Here is a 17,244-nt window from a genome sequence, read left to right as displayed (position 1 = left end):
CTATTTCTTGCAAGTGAATCCAAAGAATCATAGATTTTAATTTGAAAACTGAATTGTAAACTCTATTTTTCTATCTTTATTTTCTTAAAGATTGATTTTAGAAAAATCTTGTTGTAGAAAAGGAAAAAAGATTTTAAATAGAACTTAATAACAATTGGTGAATTTTAGAATCTATTCAACCCCTTCTAGATCTCTGACCTAGCCCTACTAGGAAAATGAATGAAATGAAAAACAAATTATTTAAAAATTTTAACTTATAAATAAAGGGAAAGAGGGGTGTTTTTAGTAAATAGGATGTGTGGCAAAAGCCCAATTCATTCAAACCAACAAGGCCACGGAAAGGAAATTGTAATCAAAGAAAATAAAATAAAAAATATTTGGAAACATATTGAATTATGGACCAAGCGGCTTCAGAAAAAATCCTTCACGAGTGTTTATTAAAGTCTTAAATTGACCATGTAAAAAAAAAAGTCATAAATTGACACAATTTTAACTCATGGGATCACAACGCATTTGACCTAGACAACCTTAATGGGACCCCAAATTATAACCTTGTAACAATACTAAAAATTAAGGCCAGAATAGTGTTTTTTCTATAAGAAGTTACTTTAGAGTAAAATAAGAGTTTTAAATGTAAAGTTCAAGTAATTTGATAATTTTATAAAATTTAAAATTGTTTTTAAGTTGAAAATTTTGAGTAGTGTATTTTTGGAATTTGAAATAAAGAAGAAAAAGGAGAAGTGTAAGTCAAAAGTTTTTAAAAATTAGCTCTTTAAAAAAACATAAAAATGTTTAGAACTCTATTTTCTCTAAATTTTCTTTGACCCAATTTTTTCTTTTAAGTAGCAGAGTTGACCTAACAATAAGTAAAACTTGAAACAAAGTTTAAGATAGATTATTTTACTTTAAATAAAAGACTTATATGTTGAGTCTTTTTTCAACAAATATTTTTTCTTTTTTTTTTTGCTTTAAAAAACTATTAGCAAATATTTTTTTTACTGGAGAGTCTAAAACTCGAACTTTAGTTATTTTATTCTTGGACCGACTCTCTTAACAAGGAATCTTAAAGTAAGCTGACTCAAATATTATCTAACATAATGTTAAGCTGATATTCGACCAATTGCAAATATATGGCTGGAAAAATGATGAACTCAGTTCTTGACATTAATGAGTTGGGTTCTTTAGTTGACAAATGTAAGAGAATTATGATCTCTATTCTTTAATCCTAGCTTTGTGGTAGCTTTTGTCAAGAGACAAATTAATGGAGTGACCCATGAGTTAGTAAGAGTTATTCCATCTCTACCTAGCCTTTATACCTTCACTTGAACCATGCTTTTATTGAACACTTGATTCTTAATGGAACGAGATAAGCACTTTTTAGTACAAAAAAAACCCATAATGTTTAGCTCCATTTTGTTAGATTCCTAATTTTCATATACTAAACATATCGATATATGCACTTGCATGAGTTGTAGTATTTTTTTTACACATGCATTAAAATGACTTTTATCTTGACTCCTTTAAAGTAAAAAATAATTTAGAGGATAAAGTATATATAATCTTGATGGTTTATGTTAACTGTTAAAATGAGACGTGTTTGGATGAATTTTTCTAGAAGAACTTTTAGGAGAAAAAGATAAAAAGAAATATAATGAGATGAATTTCTCCATAAGCTCAAATTAATTTATGTACATATCAATTTGTAGAAACTCTATCATCTTTTAGAGAAGCTATATAAGATAGCTTCTATAAACTAACTTATGCGTGAACTATTTTTAAACTTATGAAGAAATTTATTTCATTTTTTCTTCTTATGTTTTTATCCTAAAAGTACTTCTGAATAAGCTTCACTAAAAAAGTTTGGTGTCATATAGTGACAACGGCTAATTATAGGACAAGTATCAATGTCCTTGTTCCTGCCCTTGTTCCATACTTTAGCATTCAAAGAAAATTCAACCTTAACCCTAATCCCAATCAAAACAAGAAAAAATCATGAAAGTTGAGGTAGATTTGAATGGATACGTATGGGTACAAAGATATTTGTCATGCCTATCTGAATGTGTTCTTTGTAACAATCATTATATCAAGATTAAAAAAAATAGTCAATTAAGATTAAAAATACTTAATATTTTGAATTAAAAATAAATAAATCAAATCACTAAAAGATACACCTAACCAAAATCAAATCTATAAAATATTTCAATTATATCGTTCTAAAATATCCCAATTATTTAGCATCATCATCGTCATTGTGACTCTTGTCGTCGCCACTGCCATCATGATCATCGTTAGCACTACCATGACTTTTGTTGTTGTGACACTCTCTACCCCGATATACATATTTATATAATAGAATACATAAAAATATGGAATTACATAAAATGAGATTTTATTTTAAGCATAAAAGAGTTCATGTGGATAAAAGGTTCTCATTCACTTCACTATTACCAAATAAAACTTGTCAGAAACATTTTTGAATCAAAACATCACACAATTAAAATAGAAACCTGTATCCTAATGTCACATCCTATTAAAGCATTGTGTCTCAATGTCCTTCAACACAAGGTTCCTTAAAGCAATCCACCTAGTCATCTGCTCCCACAAATACAAGGTTCGAGATCATCACAGGATCCAAAAACAAACAACACACAGGAAGTGAGTTATCACATTCCTAACTAATAGAGAGAAACGAGACAACATGTAAATATACATATCATATAAATAAAATACAACTTACTTAAATATAGCTCACGACATTCCACCACTTATTGTGTAACTTCACATCTCAACACTACATGTCTCACGCATTTTCACATCATTCACGTACTCAAAGATCAAAACATAATATCACTTAACCAATCAATTTCAATTAATACACAAGTGTTATGCAAAAAATATAGTAAGACTCAATCCTATATGCAATATGGTATCATGTAAGTGAAAAACCTCGTCGAGCGCCTAGGAGTACATGACAAGACAAACCACACACTGGTAAATCAGGTCACTCTCACTAGGTAAAATCATAGGGAGACCAGTCAGGGTCACATTGTTTTGCGAGAATGCTCCAAGCATGTGGGATTAGCACAAGCTTAAAGGAGCACACAAACTGGGTGTATTTACCCCCAAGGTCTAGACTCCGAAGAGTCCGCGAGGGCCTGCCTCTCCCTCTTGATTTAGGTCTAACCCAGAAAATATTTTAGCATGCATACACTATTTATGAATTGTACAAAATACACAACTCCTTAATTGTTCTCAAAATAATTTTATCTCGTCGCGCCTCAAAGTGATTAAACTCATTGGGTTCCCACAGTGGTTCCCATTATAATATTTGTCGCGCATTAACTTGTCGTTCTTAAAGGATCTTACAGTTGTGTTATTGTATGGTTCATAACTCACAACTCAATGCGCACAACATTTCATTACACATGTATCTCACAATTCATCACATATTCAATTTGTAACTTACTCACATTTTCAATCACAATTTCATGATCTCAATATAACAATTTATCATGCTAATCTAGTAAATCTTGTCCAAAATACAAACAATTTATACAAAAATGTTTCTCACAACATAAGGAGTAAAATCCCTCAAATAATTTTTGATGTAATCCTACCCCACAAGGGCATCGGATAGAAGACTCCAAGTAGATTGGGCCAGAGATGCAAGAAAAGGCCCTAGGGTTCTCATGAGCCTTAGGGTAGATTTTGAGCCCATGGGCTAAGTATGAGCCCACTTATCTTTGTACATATTAGATTAAGGTTTCATTATTTTTGGGCCTTGTATTTAGGGCTCCATAATATAGGTAGGGTACCCTAGAAATGTAGGATTTTTCAGCACTTGTATTTTAGGGCACTTAGATTAGTTTTTGTATTAGGGGTAGTTTTGTAATTTCACATGCATTAAGTGAATATTTGATGTGTGTGTTGGAAAATAAATTTAATTGAATTGGGAGAAGCCCAATCCAATTAAATTTTAGAGGGGGAGGTGAGCATTTGCTTGCTACACCTCATTGTCACATCATATAGTCACACTTTGTGTATGTCCTTCATACTTTACATGCCTCATGCCACCTAAGCATACTTAGTAGAGAATCTTGAACTTGATCTTGGATTAGTGGGCTGAACCATAGCTAAAATTCACTAATCAAAATTAGTGAAATTTTGACTCCAAAATTTGGCTCCACAAATTCAATTTCAAATTTAAGTGAAATTTGAATAGAAATTCAAATTTCTTTCCAATTTTGTGTGACACTTAGGCTATAAATAGAGGCCTTATGTGTGCATTTTTTGAACTTTGATCATTGGAAAATTACACTTCAAAGTTCAAACCCCTTTTGAGGCACAAAATTTCGTGCTCCCTCTCTCCTTCTCCCTCCATTCTTCTTCTCCTACCTTCAAGCTCTTATCCATGGCTTCTTATGGTGGTGAGCTTATTCTTGACTCATCTTCTCCTTGAAGTGGCATCTCCAATCATCTTTCTCCTTCTCCATTCCTCTGTCATTGATATTCAAAAAGCAAAGGATTCCATTGATGAAGAAGATCCAAGGCCTACAAGCTCCAATGGAGTTACATCAATTTTACATAATCATGTCAAAATCAAGGAATCAAAATCATAGGCCAAAAACACGAAAACACTAGGAGCACTCAATTTTATCAACCAATTCACATTAGGACATCAATTGATCCATCAAACACAACAGTATCATAATTATAATCGTAAAGGAAGAATTATAATTCAATAAACATCCCAAAATAAACCCCAATTTAATCCTCTAAAGATCCATACACATGTTCATTCTAACCCCAATTGCAATAAACTCATACCTTACCTCAGTGGGCTCACGTGTGTAGTCCAGCAGCGATAACAACATCCCTAGTGGTTCCCTAAGATTCCTCAAGCTTTTCCTTTGGCTGCTTTGCTAGGGTTTCCAAGCGTTAAAGGGAAGGAGAAGGGATTGGAGCCTCAATTTCTTTGTCTCCATGAGAGGGACATTTCTATCACTGCATAATTTATTTCAAAAATCCCAACGGTGAGAATGTCAACAAACGAGTCTCAAACTTGGTTTTAAACTTTCACAATGATCCAACAGTTAACAACTCCAAGATCATAGTTTTATGGGGACAAATTTGGGTTAATGCGGAAAAAAAAGTATCGTGCGTGGGACATTGTTCTCACCACAAACATTATTTTGAAAATCCCAACGGTAGGAATGTGAGAAAGTGGGTTTTGAACCTAATTTTAAAATTTCACAATAGTCCAACGGTTAACGAGTCTGAGATTCTATTTTTACTAGGATAGGTTTGAGTGTATGCAAGAAAAAGAGAGGGTTTTGGGAGATAGGGAAAGGAAAATGTAGAGACGTATCGTAAAATGTAAAAATTGACATAATATGTCTATTTATATTTAGGGTACTCTCAGCCTATTATTTACTCTATTTTTTTCTTTATTTTATTATTTTATAAAAATGAATTGTATTTTATTCTCTATCAAATGAATAAATAAGACAACATTTTTTATTTTCCTTCAAACCATTATTTTAATTAATAAATTTATTTCTCCTTATTTATTTAATTAAAAAACCTCATTATTTTTCTAAAACTCTATTTATTTTAAAATAAAAAACCTTTTAATTTATTTTATGAAAAACAGGGTGTTATAGTCGTTGCCGCCACAATGACCTTCATTGTCATCATTGTCACTGTCGCCACCGTTGCGCTGGCCCAGTGGTGGAGGTAGCAAAGATGATGGCAATGACAGTCATAATAGCAGTGGTAAATGATGCTCATGGTGGCGACAATGACAATAGTGATGGTGGTGGCAGTTAGGGCGATCATGATGGTGATGGTGTGGGTTGATGATAATCTTGAATGAGAGTGACAAAATAATTAAAATATTTTAGGATTTGATAACTGAGATATTTTATAGATTTTATTTGATTCAAAACTTTTAAGTATTTTTTTATCTTGATATGATGGTTGTCATTAGTTGTTCTCATTCCTCATCTTAAGATTTTTCCCATTTGAAACATCCCCTATATATGGGGCAATTAGTGATGGAACTAGCATTGGCTTTTGAGTTGACAGATGGATTTCTCAACCCATTGTTGAGATACTGAAATAATAGATATCACACTAGAAGGGGGTTTAATAGTGTGTTAGATAAATGTGAATACTTTTTCAATAAAGAGAAAATTTTTACAAAAATATGTGATGAAACCAAGTTACTAAAAGTTTCATCCAATTAGTGATAACAATTTTGTTGAAAGCAAAAGACTATCATCAAATGCTTGATAAAACAAGGTTTCACAAAGATTTTTCATGTGCAAACTTGTGTGATGATGTGTATCACAACTAGCACAAGAGAATACTAATAAAATAGCTCTGGAGAGAAGTAGAAACACTTAGATTTATACTTGTTCATTCAAACAAATCTATGTCTAGTTCTCTGATGTGCCATCATTTTCTCCTATTTCTTAACCCTTTTTGCCCCATTTTAAATACTGATTAGTCTTAATTGTCAAATTTATTAGGCAGTTTTATTATTTGGGCCCATTCAGCTAATTTGATGTTTTTAATCTAATTTCAGGAATTAATGAAGCATTGGGCTTGAATCTAGAATTGGGCTTGGACTTGAAGAGGGCAGACTAATTTATTCTATAAAATTAGATCTTATCTTATCTAGATATTATTTAGATTTGATCTCATCTAGATATTATTTCATCTAGATCTTATCTTATCTTATCTTATCTAGATTTGATTTGATTTTACTTATGGGCTTGGATTTAAAACATATTTGTAAGCTTTGGGGCTGAAAAAAAAAACTATATAACAGCACCAAGGTTCTAGTTTAGGGGGCCCCCTCTCTCCCTCGCGGGAGACTCTCTCTCTCTCCTCTCTCTCTTCTATTTTTTCGTTTTTAGTTTTAGCCTCTCTTCTCTTTCTATTTTTTCGTTTTTAGTTTTAGCCTCTCTTCTCTTTCTCTTTTATTTTCGTTTTTTTTACAATTCCAGTTCAGACTTTTAGTTTTATCAATAAAATTTCATTCTCTATTTGATTAATGGAAGGCTAAGTCCGCAGCGTTGTTTTCCCTTGAGGATCAAGCACAGTTCTCTTTGAGGTTCTATTATTACTGTTAAATTCTGTTTAGTTTTTCCTCTTCACCAATTACTTTGAATTTGTTGCTTTTAATTCATGCATGCTTAGTGCTTGATTAATTGTCTCTGCACTTAATTTACGTTCATGCTTAATGATCGTTTATGAGTAATTGGTGTATGTGATGCTTAATCACATAATGAATGCCTTATGTTGAATTTCGCTTAGTAATTTAATTTAGGGTTGGATTAAGTGGTTAAACTGATAAAGGATAAACTCTCGTAACCTAGGATAAGAGACTTGCTTGTGAATCAAGGGGAAGCAACGTGTTTTAATTCTGACATTTTCTAATTCACATATATTCGCTGTTTAATTTACAAAAGTAAACAACCCCCCCCCCCCCCCATCGTTACTGTTACTGTTACTGCAAGTATATTATGAACATTTGGCTTGTCACTGCTCGTTGGGAAACGACCTAGGATCACTTCCTAGTTACTGCATTTTCATGTTTATTTGATTCGGGTACGGCCTCGATCATTCTCCTTAACAAGCAAGTAAAGGGTTCCACTAATCAAAGACTGATTACAACAAGTATTTTGTCCTGCCACTCCTAGCTAAAAAAATATTCTCAAGGCCACTTTTGGCACACCCTTATACTTCCTTTAAATCTAAACACCCAAGTATTGTGTAACACTAAGCCACTCTCGGCTCACAAACAAATAATGTATGAATGAACAACTTAAGGACTATAATGTATTGTCCACTAATATGACAAAAAGGATAACTTCAAATATCACTTGCTCATTTTTCTCTTCATTTTCTTGTATTGAATGGTTGAGCTTGAGTTGTCTTTTATAGACTTCAGTGAAGAGATCTGTTACAGGATTAGTGATGCAATCCTCCCTAGGAAGGGACCAGTCACCAGGGCCATGAGCAGGAGGCTCCTAGAGGATTGGGCTAGAGCTGCTGAAGAAGGCCCTAGGCTTCTCATGAACCTCAGGGTAGATTTTTGAGCCCATGGGCCAAGATTAGGTCCACTTATCTTTGTAAATATTAGAATAGATTTTCTTTCTTTTGGGCCTTGTATTTTGGCCATTATAGTATTATAGGGTTTTAGCCTTGTATTTCAGAGCATTTTGATTATTCTTTGTAGTAGAGACTTTTTTTGTATTTTCATGTATTTTGGCATGGAGTGAGCTTAGCTATTAGAGGGGTGTGTGTAGCTAAGCTCTAACTTCTCATCTCAAGGAGGTGAGCTTATCTATTAAAGGGGTATGTGTAGCTAAGCTCTGGCTTCTCAAGGAAGCTTCTCAAAGAAGCTTCTTAAGGAAGCTTCTCAAAAAAGTTTCTTAAGGAAGCTACCTATGCTACAAATAGAAGCATGTGTAACACCTGTTGTAACTTTGATGAATGTGAAACTTGTGAGACACACTTCAAAGTTCAACTTCTCTCCCTTTTTTCTCCTTTAATTTCCTGCCCCCCCCCCCCCCCCTCTCTCTTTCATTCTTTTCCTCCATTGAAGCTTCCTCTCTAAGCTTCTTATCCAAGGCACTCTCTTGGTGGTGAAACTCCTCCTTCCATGGCTTATTCCCTAGTGGATGGCGCCTCCTCTCACCTCTTCTCCTTTATCTTCCACTGCATCTCCATGGTTGAAAATCACAATTGAAGGACCTCATTGAAGCTCAAAGATCCAGCCTCCATAGAATCTTCTCAAGCAAGCTTCCATCAAGTGGTAATCAGAGCACAAGAGCTTCAAGTAGGTGCTCCTTAAATCTCCATAAATTTTCAGCTTTACCTTCTCCTCCATTGTTGTTTCATCATGTTTCTCCATGTATCTCCTCACATGTCTTGTGCTAAATGTTGTTAACATGATTATTTAGAATTTCCACCGATTAAACTTGCTATAGAAGCTAGATTTTATTTTCTATGGTTCAAATTTATTGTTCTTGTTCTTGAACCATGAATTGTGTTGAGTTTAGGTTCCTTTGAGTTTTGTTCTGCTATTTTTTGTGGCTGAAACCAAAACCATAAAATTATTACAAAAAGTAGAAGAAAACATCAAAAATCTAGAGTGACATGTTCACCTATTGTAGTTTTGTCATAGAAGTCATGTCTAGTCATGAAACTTGTCACATAAGATTCCTTATGTTGTGCTGAATTTTATTTTTCTTGTTTCTTTGTCTAACTCATTTGTTCATGTGTGTATGAAATTTTTTTAGCCTATTATTTGATTTGAGTCAAATCTTGCATGTTAATTAGTCCTTAATATGTTCATACATAATTCTTAGAGAGTCTTTGATTGTGAACCTTTTCTTGAACTTTTAGGTTTCCTTATGATTATGTCTATTGTGAATTTGAGTTTTGGTGATTGAATTGCTAGTTTAAATTTTGATCATAAGTGAATATTTAACTATTAAAACTGTGGTAAACAAGCCTAGTGAGTTCAACATACATAGGAAGGTTGAAAGTAAGCCTAAGACAATCAATATACCATGCTTAAAAAATTTGAAGTCTGAAATGGCTGGTGCTGGCAGCTTGAACATACGAACTTGTAAAAATTATTGGGAATTGGTCACTACAAATTTTGAGCTGAAATTTTTACTGAATTTTCTAGACATCTGGAAAAGAATTAGGAAACGAGAACCAAGTGATTTGGATATAAGGAAAAAGTAAGAAAAATCACACAAGTTTGCAGGAAAATCCATGTCTAGGAAAAAAAAGTAAAAGGGAAGTGTCCTTGTTGTTTTGGCTCAAAATTTGATCTATAATTGGTGCCTATTTTATACCAATATTAGTTCTTATATTTCAATTGAAAATTAGTGTGAAAATAAGTGCCAAAAATAGAGGTTTCTTAAGTCTTTATTTTTTTTTTTTACTCTACTCTAGAGCCATTATAGGTTTCTCGTTGAGTCCTAGCTTGCCTTTATGTGCTTTTCATTGCTTTAATTGTTGAATAATCCTTGAAAATTTGTCTTGTTAAAAATATATTGGTTTAGCTTTAATTTCATTTTTGTTCTTCGGTTATTGTTTGTCTCTTTTTTTCCTTGTTTGTGAGTTGCCATATAGGGAATTGAAAAGGAGGATTGGTGCCATCGATTGAAGAATTTGTGTCAAGAAGAAAGGGGACAACCACCTTAGGAGCTATTGGACTAAGAAGCACTCCAAATTGAGTGAAATACCAAAGAGAGAATAGCCACCAACTTTTTTTTTGTAATTTTGTAATTGGCAATTTGCTTTGCTTTCAAATTTTGTAACAAAAAGGCCTATCATTGGAAGTAAGTTGGGAGCCTCCAATAGGTCACCCTACTTCCATTTGTGTGTAATAATTTTAGGCAATCTTCCCTTAGGATAGTGAATGTTTTGTTGGGAACCTTAAATGAGGTCATCCAAACACTCTTAGGATCCGCCTAGCTTACATTTCTTGCACTTTAATTTCTTGCTTACTTTCATAGCTTATTTTCTTTACTAGTCACGCCTAGTTTATCTTGTTGTTGCATAATACTTTCTTCTTGCTTATCACGCTTATCTTGAGTTATTTTGAACCCTAGCTTTTACCTTTTGCAAACCCCTAAGAAGAAAGAACCACAACTTAGGAACCGACATGAGTCATCATTCATCTTGTGCTAATGGTGAGGGTACTAGTCATAAAGAACCTCTATCTAGAATATTAGATGAGTTGGGTTCCCTCAAGTTATGAAAATAAACACTAGAATGAAAGGAAAAAGGAAAAGAGATGGTAGAAATAAGTCAAGATGAGAGGGAAAAAATAAGGGAAGAAGAAAAAAGAAAAATACTAAAAGAGTTAAAAAAAAAAAAAGAAAACCATGTCTCCTATAGTAGTCATGACTCTTACAAGAGCCTAAGTGAAGAACTTAGTGACTATTATAGAGGAAGGCATAGGTCACATCCTAGACCTCACTCCCATAGGAGAGAAAAGGAAAGAAAGACTCAAGAGGCTAACATTAACCTCCCATACTTACATGGGAAGGACAATGTGGAGGCTTATTTAGATTGGGAAATGAAGGTTGAGCAACTTTTTGCTTGTCATCATACAAGTGAGAAAAGAAAGGTTCCTTTGGCTACCCTTAGCTTCCAAGGGTATACCCTCTATTGGTGGACTTCCCTTGTTAGGGAAAGAAGGATTCATGTGGATCCTCTAGTAGAGTATTGGAATGACTTGAAAAGTGCCCTTAGGAAGAGGCACATCGCCTCCTACTAGGAAAGGGAGCTTATGGAAAAGCTCCAAAGGCTTAGACAAGGGAGTATGAGTGTTGAAGAGTATAGGCAAAAAATGGAACTACTCCTTTTGAGAGTTGGGCTTAGGGAAGAGGAAAGAACAAGTATTGCTAGGTTCCTTAGTGGACTTAATATGGAAGTGAGGGACAAGGTTGAGCTTCTTCCATATAGGGACCTAGATAAGCTAGTCCAACTTTGCATAAGGGTAAAGCAACAACTTAAAAGGAAGCCTACTTCAAAATCATATGGCTCTCACTCTTATCCAAAGAAAGACCTAGGTTAAGGCATCTTAGGGGCTGTACCTTCTAAGCCCAAAGATGATAAGGGGAAGACAATAGAAAAACAACTCCTTAAGGCTAGTATGCAAGAGAAGACTAGCTCTATAAAGTGCTTTAAATGTCTTGGAAGATGACACATTGCTTCTCAATGCCCCACCAAGAAAGCCATGATTATGAAGGGCCAAGACATTTATAGTAGCCAAGATGAGGCTACTACTTCACCTTCCTCTAGTGAAATTGAAGAAGCAAAAGGGGAAGAATCTAGTGAAGAAATCTACCCCCAAGAAGAAAGAGACCTTTTAATGGTCAGAAGGCTTCTAGGAGGTCAATCTTGTGACTTGACCCAAACTCAAAGAGAGAATATTTTCACACAAGGTGTAAAATTTTTTATAACAGATGCTCTCTCATTGTAGATAGTGGTTCATGTTGCAATTGTTGCAGCACAAGATTGTAGAAGCAAGCTTCATGATGATGAACCAAGCAATTTTGATGATGCCAAAAGCCCAAGTGATTGATTCAAGACTTCAAGATCAAGCATCAAGAATCCAATCCAAGATTCCAGAGAAGAAATCAAGAAGCAACAAGTCAAGACTTCATATAGGATAAGTATTAAAATAATTTTTCAAAAACCAAATAGCACTGTTTTGTTTTACAAAATAATTTTCTCAAATTTTCTAAGTTACCAGAGTGATTACTCTTTGGTAATTGATTACCAGTTATCAGTAATCAATTAACAGTGATCAATTTGGTTTTCAAAATGTTTTCAAATGATTTATAACATTCCAAAATGATTTTCAAATAGTGTAATCGATTATACTATATTAGTAATTGATTACAAGTGAATCTGAACGTTGGAATTCAAATCCAATTGTGAAGAGTCACAACTTTTCATAAAACACATTGTGTAATCGATTATACCTTTGTGGTAATGGATTACCAGTGAATAGTTTTAAAGAAAAAGTTAAGAGTTATAACTCTTAACATGGTTTTCTCAAAAGTCATAACTTTTCCAATGGTTTCTTTGACCAGACATGAATAGTCTATAAAATCATGACTTTGGCACATGTTCAAAAGATATATATGATATCCTTCCAAACAATCCTTTTTCACAATCTTTCTCTAACCATTGTCCATTGCTTTTTCTTTGCCAAAAAGCTTTCTAAACTTTGTTTTCAAAACTTTGTTTTTCTGCAAGTGGAAATTCGGCAGAAAACAAAAGTGTGTTATCTTTTCTTCCTTCTCCCTCTAGCCAAAAGATTCAAAGGACTAACCGCCTGAGAATTCTTTTTGATTCTTCCTTCTCCCTCTAGCCAAAAGATTCAAAGGACTAATTGCCTGAGAATTCTTTTGATTCTTCCTCTTCCCTTTAAACAAAAGATTTCAAAGGACTAACCGCCTGAGATATCTTTTGTTTCCCCTTACAAAGATTCAAGGGACTAACCGCCTAAGAATTCTTTGTCTTAACACATTGGAGGGTACATCCTTTGTGGTACAAGTAGAGGGTACATCTACTTGGGTTGTTATACTGAGAACAAGAGAGGGTACATCTCTTGTGGATTAGTTCAAGTGGGGAGTACATCCACTTGGTTGTTCAAAGAGAACAAGGGAGGGTACATCCCTTGTGGATCTTTGCTTGTAAAGGATTTTATAAGGTTATTGGAAATCCCAAGAACCGTGGGTTGCTTGGGAACTAGACGTAGGCACGGGTTATGGCCGAACCAGTATAAATCTTGTGTTTGTCTTCTTCTTCCCTACACTATTTACTTTTCCGCTGTGTACTTTTATTTCCGCTTTACTTTTGTCTAAGTTATTGTTTTTTTTTCTTTACTTCCTCATAACTTAGTAGTAAAGCCTAATTGAATCTAGTAACATTAAGAAGGACAATTTTTTAATTAGTCAAGACACGTTCATAATTAATTCAACCCCCCCTTTATAATTATTTCGAGGCCACTTGATCCAAAAAAGATTAGTCTCTAAGTTGAGTCTTGCTATCACTCTCCATCCAAAGCCTTACAAACTTCAATGACTCAATGAGCAAGGGGATATGATAGTCAATCAACAAGTGAAAGTGCCCTTCTCCATTGGAATATATAAGGATGAAGTGACTTGTGATGTAGTTCCTATGGAGGCAGGACACCTTCTCATAGGTAGGCCATGGCAATATGATATGAAGATCATCTATAATGGCCTAACTAATGAGATAACCCTCACCCACCTTGGAAAAAAGTTTATGTTGCATCCTCAAACACCTTCACAGGTGGCCAAAGATCAACTAACTATGAAAGATAAGAGGGATGAGGAAGAGAAACTAGAAAAACAAAAGAAAAAGAAGAATAGTAAGGTCTTATCTTCAAAGGCCAAGGGGAAGGAAAAAGAGGAAAAGGATTCCTCCAAGAAGATTGTTAAGAAGGAAAATTATTTTGCAACAAAAGGTGATGAAATTCTGATACCAATGACAGATGTCGTACCAGATGTCACGACATCACGCTTCAGAACATGCAGATTATAATTGACAGTGTGAACAGTTTTAAACAAGTAAATAACACACAAGAGAATTGTTAACCCAGTTCGGTGCAACGTCACCTACATCTGGGGGCTACCAAGCCAGGGAGGAAATCCACTAAAATAGTGTTAGTTCGAAGATCTAACAGCCACTGTTTACAACCTTCTCACCTAACCACTACCCGTGCAACCTCTACCTAAGAGCCACTCTTAGATATGAGAACCCCTCTCACTCCCTCTCAATCACTCTCCCGTGTTTACAATTAAATCAAATACACACCAGAGATTGCTCTCTGAACAAAAGAGATCAACTCTACACACTCAGGTCCAACACTTGATGTTAGGGTAACATCAAGGTGGCTCACAAAACACTCAAGTCCCAAAACTCACTAAATAACTCTTCAATCCCGGACTTGGTACTCAAACCCGTGCAGCCTTCATGTTTAAATAGCAGTGTGCGTATCTGGGCTGCAACAGCTTGCGCTGGATGAGATCTATCATTCTCCCGAAAAATCTGCACTTAAAGAACTAAAAGATACAGTTTGATCTTTTAGTTTTTATCTTTAATCTCTAATCCCTGAACGAACTATTCAAGTTTGTAATTCGAACTTTAATTATCTTTTAATTCGTTCCTAAAGATAGATCGCCAAATCTGTTGCTAACTGCACATTAATCTGTTAAAGATATAACAGATTTATGTGTCCAGTATTTTCGGGCAGGATGTCCTGGACATTGTATCCGACATCGTGGATCCTGCTCAATCTGTTAAAGATATAACAGATTTATGTGTCCAGTATTTTCGGGCAGGATGTCCTGGACATTGTATCCGACATCGTGGATCCTGCAGCTTCAATTCTTCATTTGACATTTTATCTTGCCTTGTGCATTGTGCAGCCCAATCTGATTCCTTGACATAGCGTTGGACATCATGTGCAGCAACTCCAGCTTTCCTCCATTGTCTAAGTGCTTATGTTTTAACAAAATTTTAGCCAATCTTTTAAAGCTCAGTAAAGCTAAGCACTAACAGGTGATATCAAAAGAGCACTCCTTCTTAAACAATCTTCTACCTTCTCCTATCAAGGGAAACCTCCCTTAGCACTGCCACAATTCCTACATTTGAGACCCTACCCCCAAAGGTCCAAGAACTCTTACATGAATTTGGTGATATATTTCCCAAAAAGATACCCCTTGGGCTACCTCCTCTTAGGTGAATAGAACACCAAATAAACTTAGTCCCAGGAACAAGCCTTCCTAATAGGCCAGCCTATAGGACTGACCCTCGGGAAACTAAGGAGATAGAGTCTCATGTTAATGAATTGTTGGAGAAGGGTTGGGTCCAAGAGAGCCTAAGCCCTTATGTTGTGCCAGTGTTGTTGGTGCTCAAAAAGGATAGTAAGTGGAGAATGTGCACAGATTGTAGGGCTCTCAACAACATTACTGTAAAGTATAGGCACCATATTCCTAGACTTGATGATTTGCTTGATGAGTTGCATGGTGCCAACATCTTTTCAAAAATTTATTTTAAAAGTGGTTATCACCAAATCAAGATGAAAGAGGGTGATGAGTGGAAAACTGCTTTCAAGATCAAGTTTGATTTGTATGAATGGCTAGTGATGCCTTTTAGGCTCACTAATGCACCAAGCACCTTTATGAGGCTTATGCATCATGTCTTAAGGGATTTCATAGTTAGATTTGTAGTTATTTATTTTGATTATATTTTAGTGTATAATAGGATCCTAGATGATCACTTAGGACATCTTAGACAAGTTCTTTCAGTTTTTAGGAAAAACACTCTCTATGCCAATATAAAGAAGTGTACCTTTTGTGTAGATAATATAGTTTTCTTAGGATTTGTAGTTGGTAGAAATGAGGTTCAAGTGGACCCTGAGAAAATCAAGGCCATCCAAGAATGGCCCACCCCAAAAAGTGTAGGAGATATTAGGAGCTTTCCATGGGTTAGCAAGCTTCTACAAAAGGTTTGTTCCTAATTTCTCTACACTTGCCTCACCTCTCAATGAGTTGGTGAAGAAGAATGTGACATTCACTTGGGGTGAAAGATAAGAGCAAGCCTTTGCTTTGATCAAAGAAAAGCTCACCAAGGCACCTGTTCTAGCTCTTCCTGACTTTTCTAAAACTTTTGATCTACAATGTGATGCCTCTAGAGTGGGTGTGGAAGCTTTATTGTTGCAAGGTGGGCACCCTATTGCTTATTTTAGTGAAAAAATTCATGGTTCCACCCTCAACTACCCCACCTATGATAAAGATATTTATGCCTTAATAAGAGTCCTCCAAACTTGGGAACATTATCTTGTTTCCAAGGAATTTGTCATTCATAGTGATCATGAATCACTTAAATACATTAGAGGGCAAAACGAGTGAAACAAAAGGCATGCAAAATGGGTAGAGTACCTAGAGCAAATTCCATATGTTATCAAATACAAAAAGGGAAAAACAAATGTGGTAGTTGATGCCCTCTCTAGGAGGCACACATTGTTTTGCTCCCTAAGAGCTCAAATTTTAGGATTTGATAACATTAGGGAATTGTATGCTTCAGATGAACATTTCTCTCCCATTTATGAGAGTTGTGGGTAAAAATCCCAAGATGGATTCTATTTGGCTGAGGGGTATTTGTTCAAAGAGGGAAAGCTTTGCATACCCCAAGGATCCATCAGGAAATTACTTATGAAAGAGAGCCATGAGGGTGGGCTCATAGGCCACTTTGGGATAGACAAGAACCTTGTCTTTCTCAAAGAAAATTTCTATTAGCCCCATATGAAGAAAGATGTCCATAAGTATTGCACTAGGTATGTGGCTTGTTTACGAGCCAAGTCTAGGGTGATGCCTCATGGGCTATACACACCCTTACCCATCCCATTTGTACCTTGGGTAAACATTCGTATGGACTTTGTCCTTGGGCTTCCTAGAACCCAAAAAAGTGTAAACTCTATCTTTGTGGTGGTGGTGGATAGTTTTAGTAAGATGGCACACTTTATACCATGCCACAAGGTAGATGATGCTTCTCACATCTCAAAACTCTTCTTCAGGGAAGTTGTGAGACTCCATGGTTTGCCTAGGACCATTGTGTCAGATAGAGATGTTAAGTTCCTTAGCCACTTCTGGAAAACCTTGTGGG

This window comes from Glycine max, chromosome 14 (genome assembly GCF_000004515.6).
Source record: "Glycine max cultivar Williams 82 chromosome 14, Glycine_max_v4.0, whole genome shotgun sequence".
NCBI classification, from domain to species: Eukaryota; Viridiplantae; Streptophyta; class Magnoliopsida; order Fabales; family Fabaceae; genus Glycine; species Glycine max.
The sequence above is the reverse complement of the archived record's forward strand: the minus strand, read 5'-3'. Positions refer to the sequence as shown.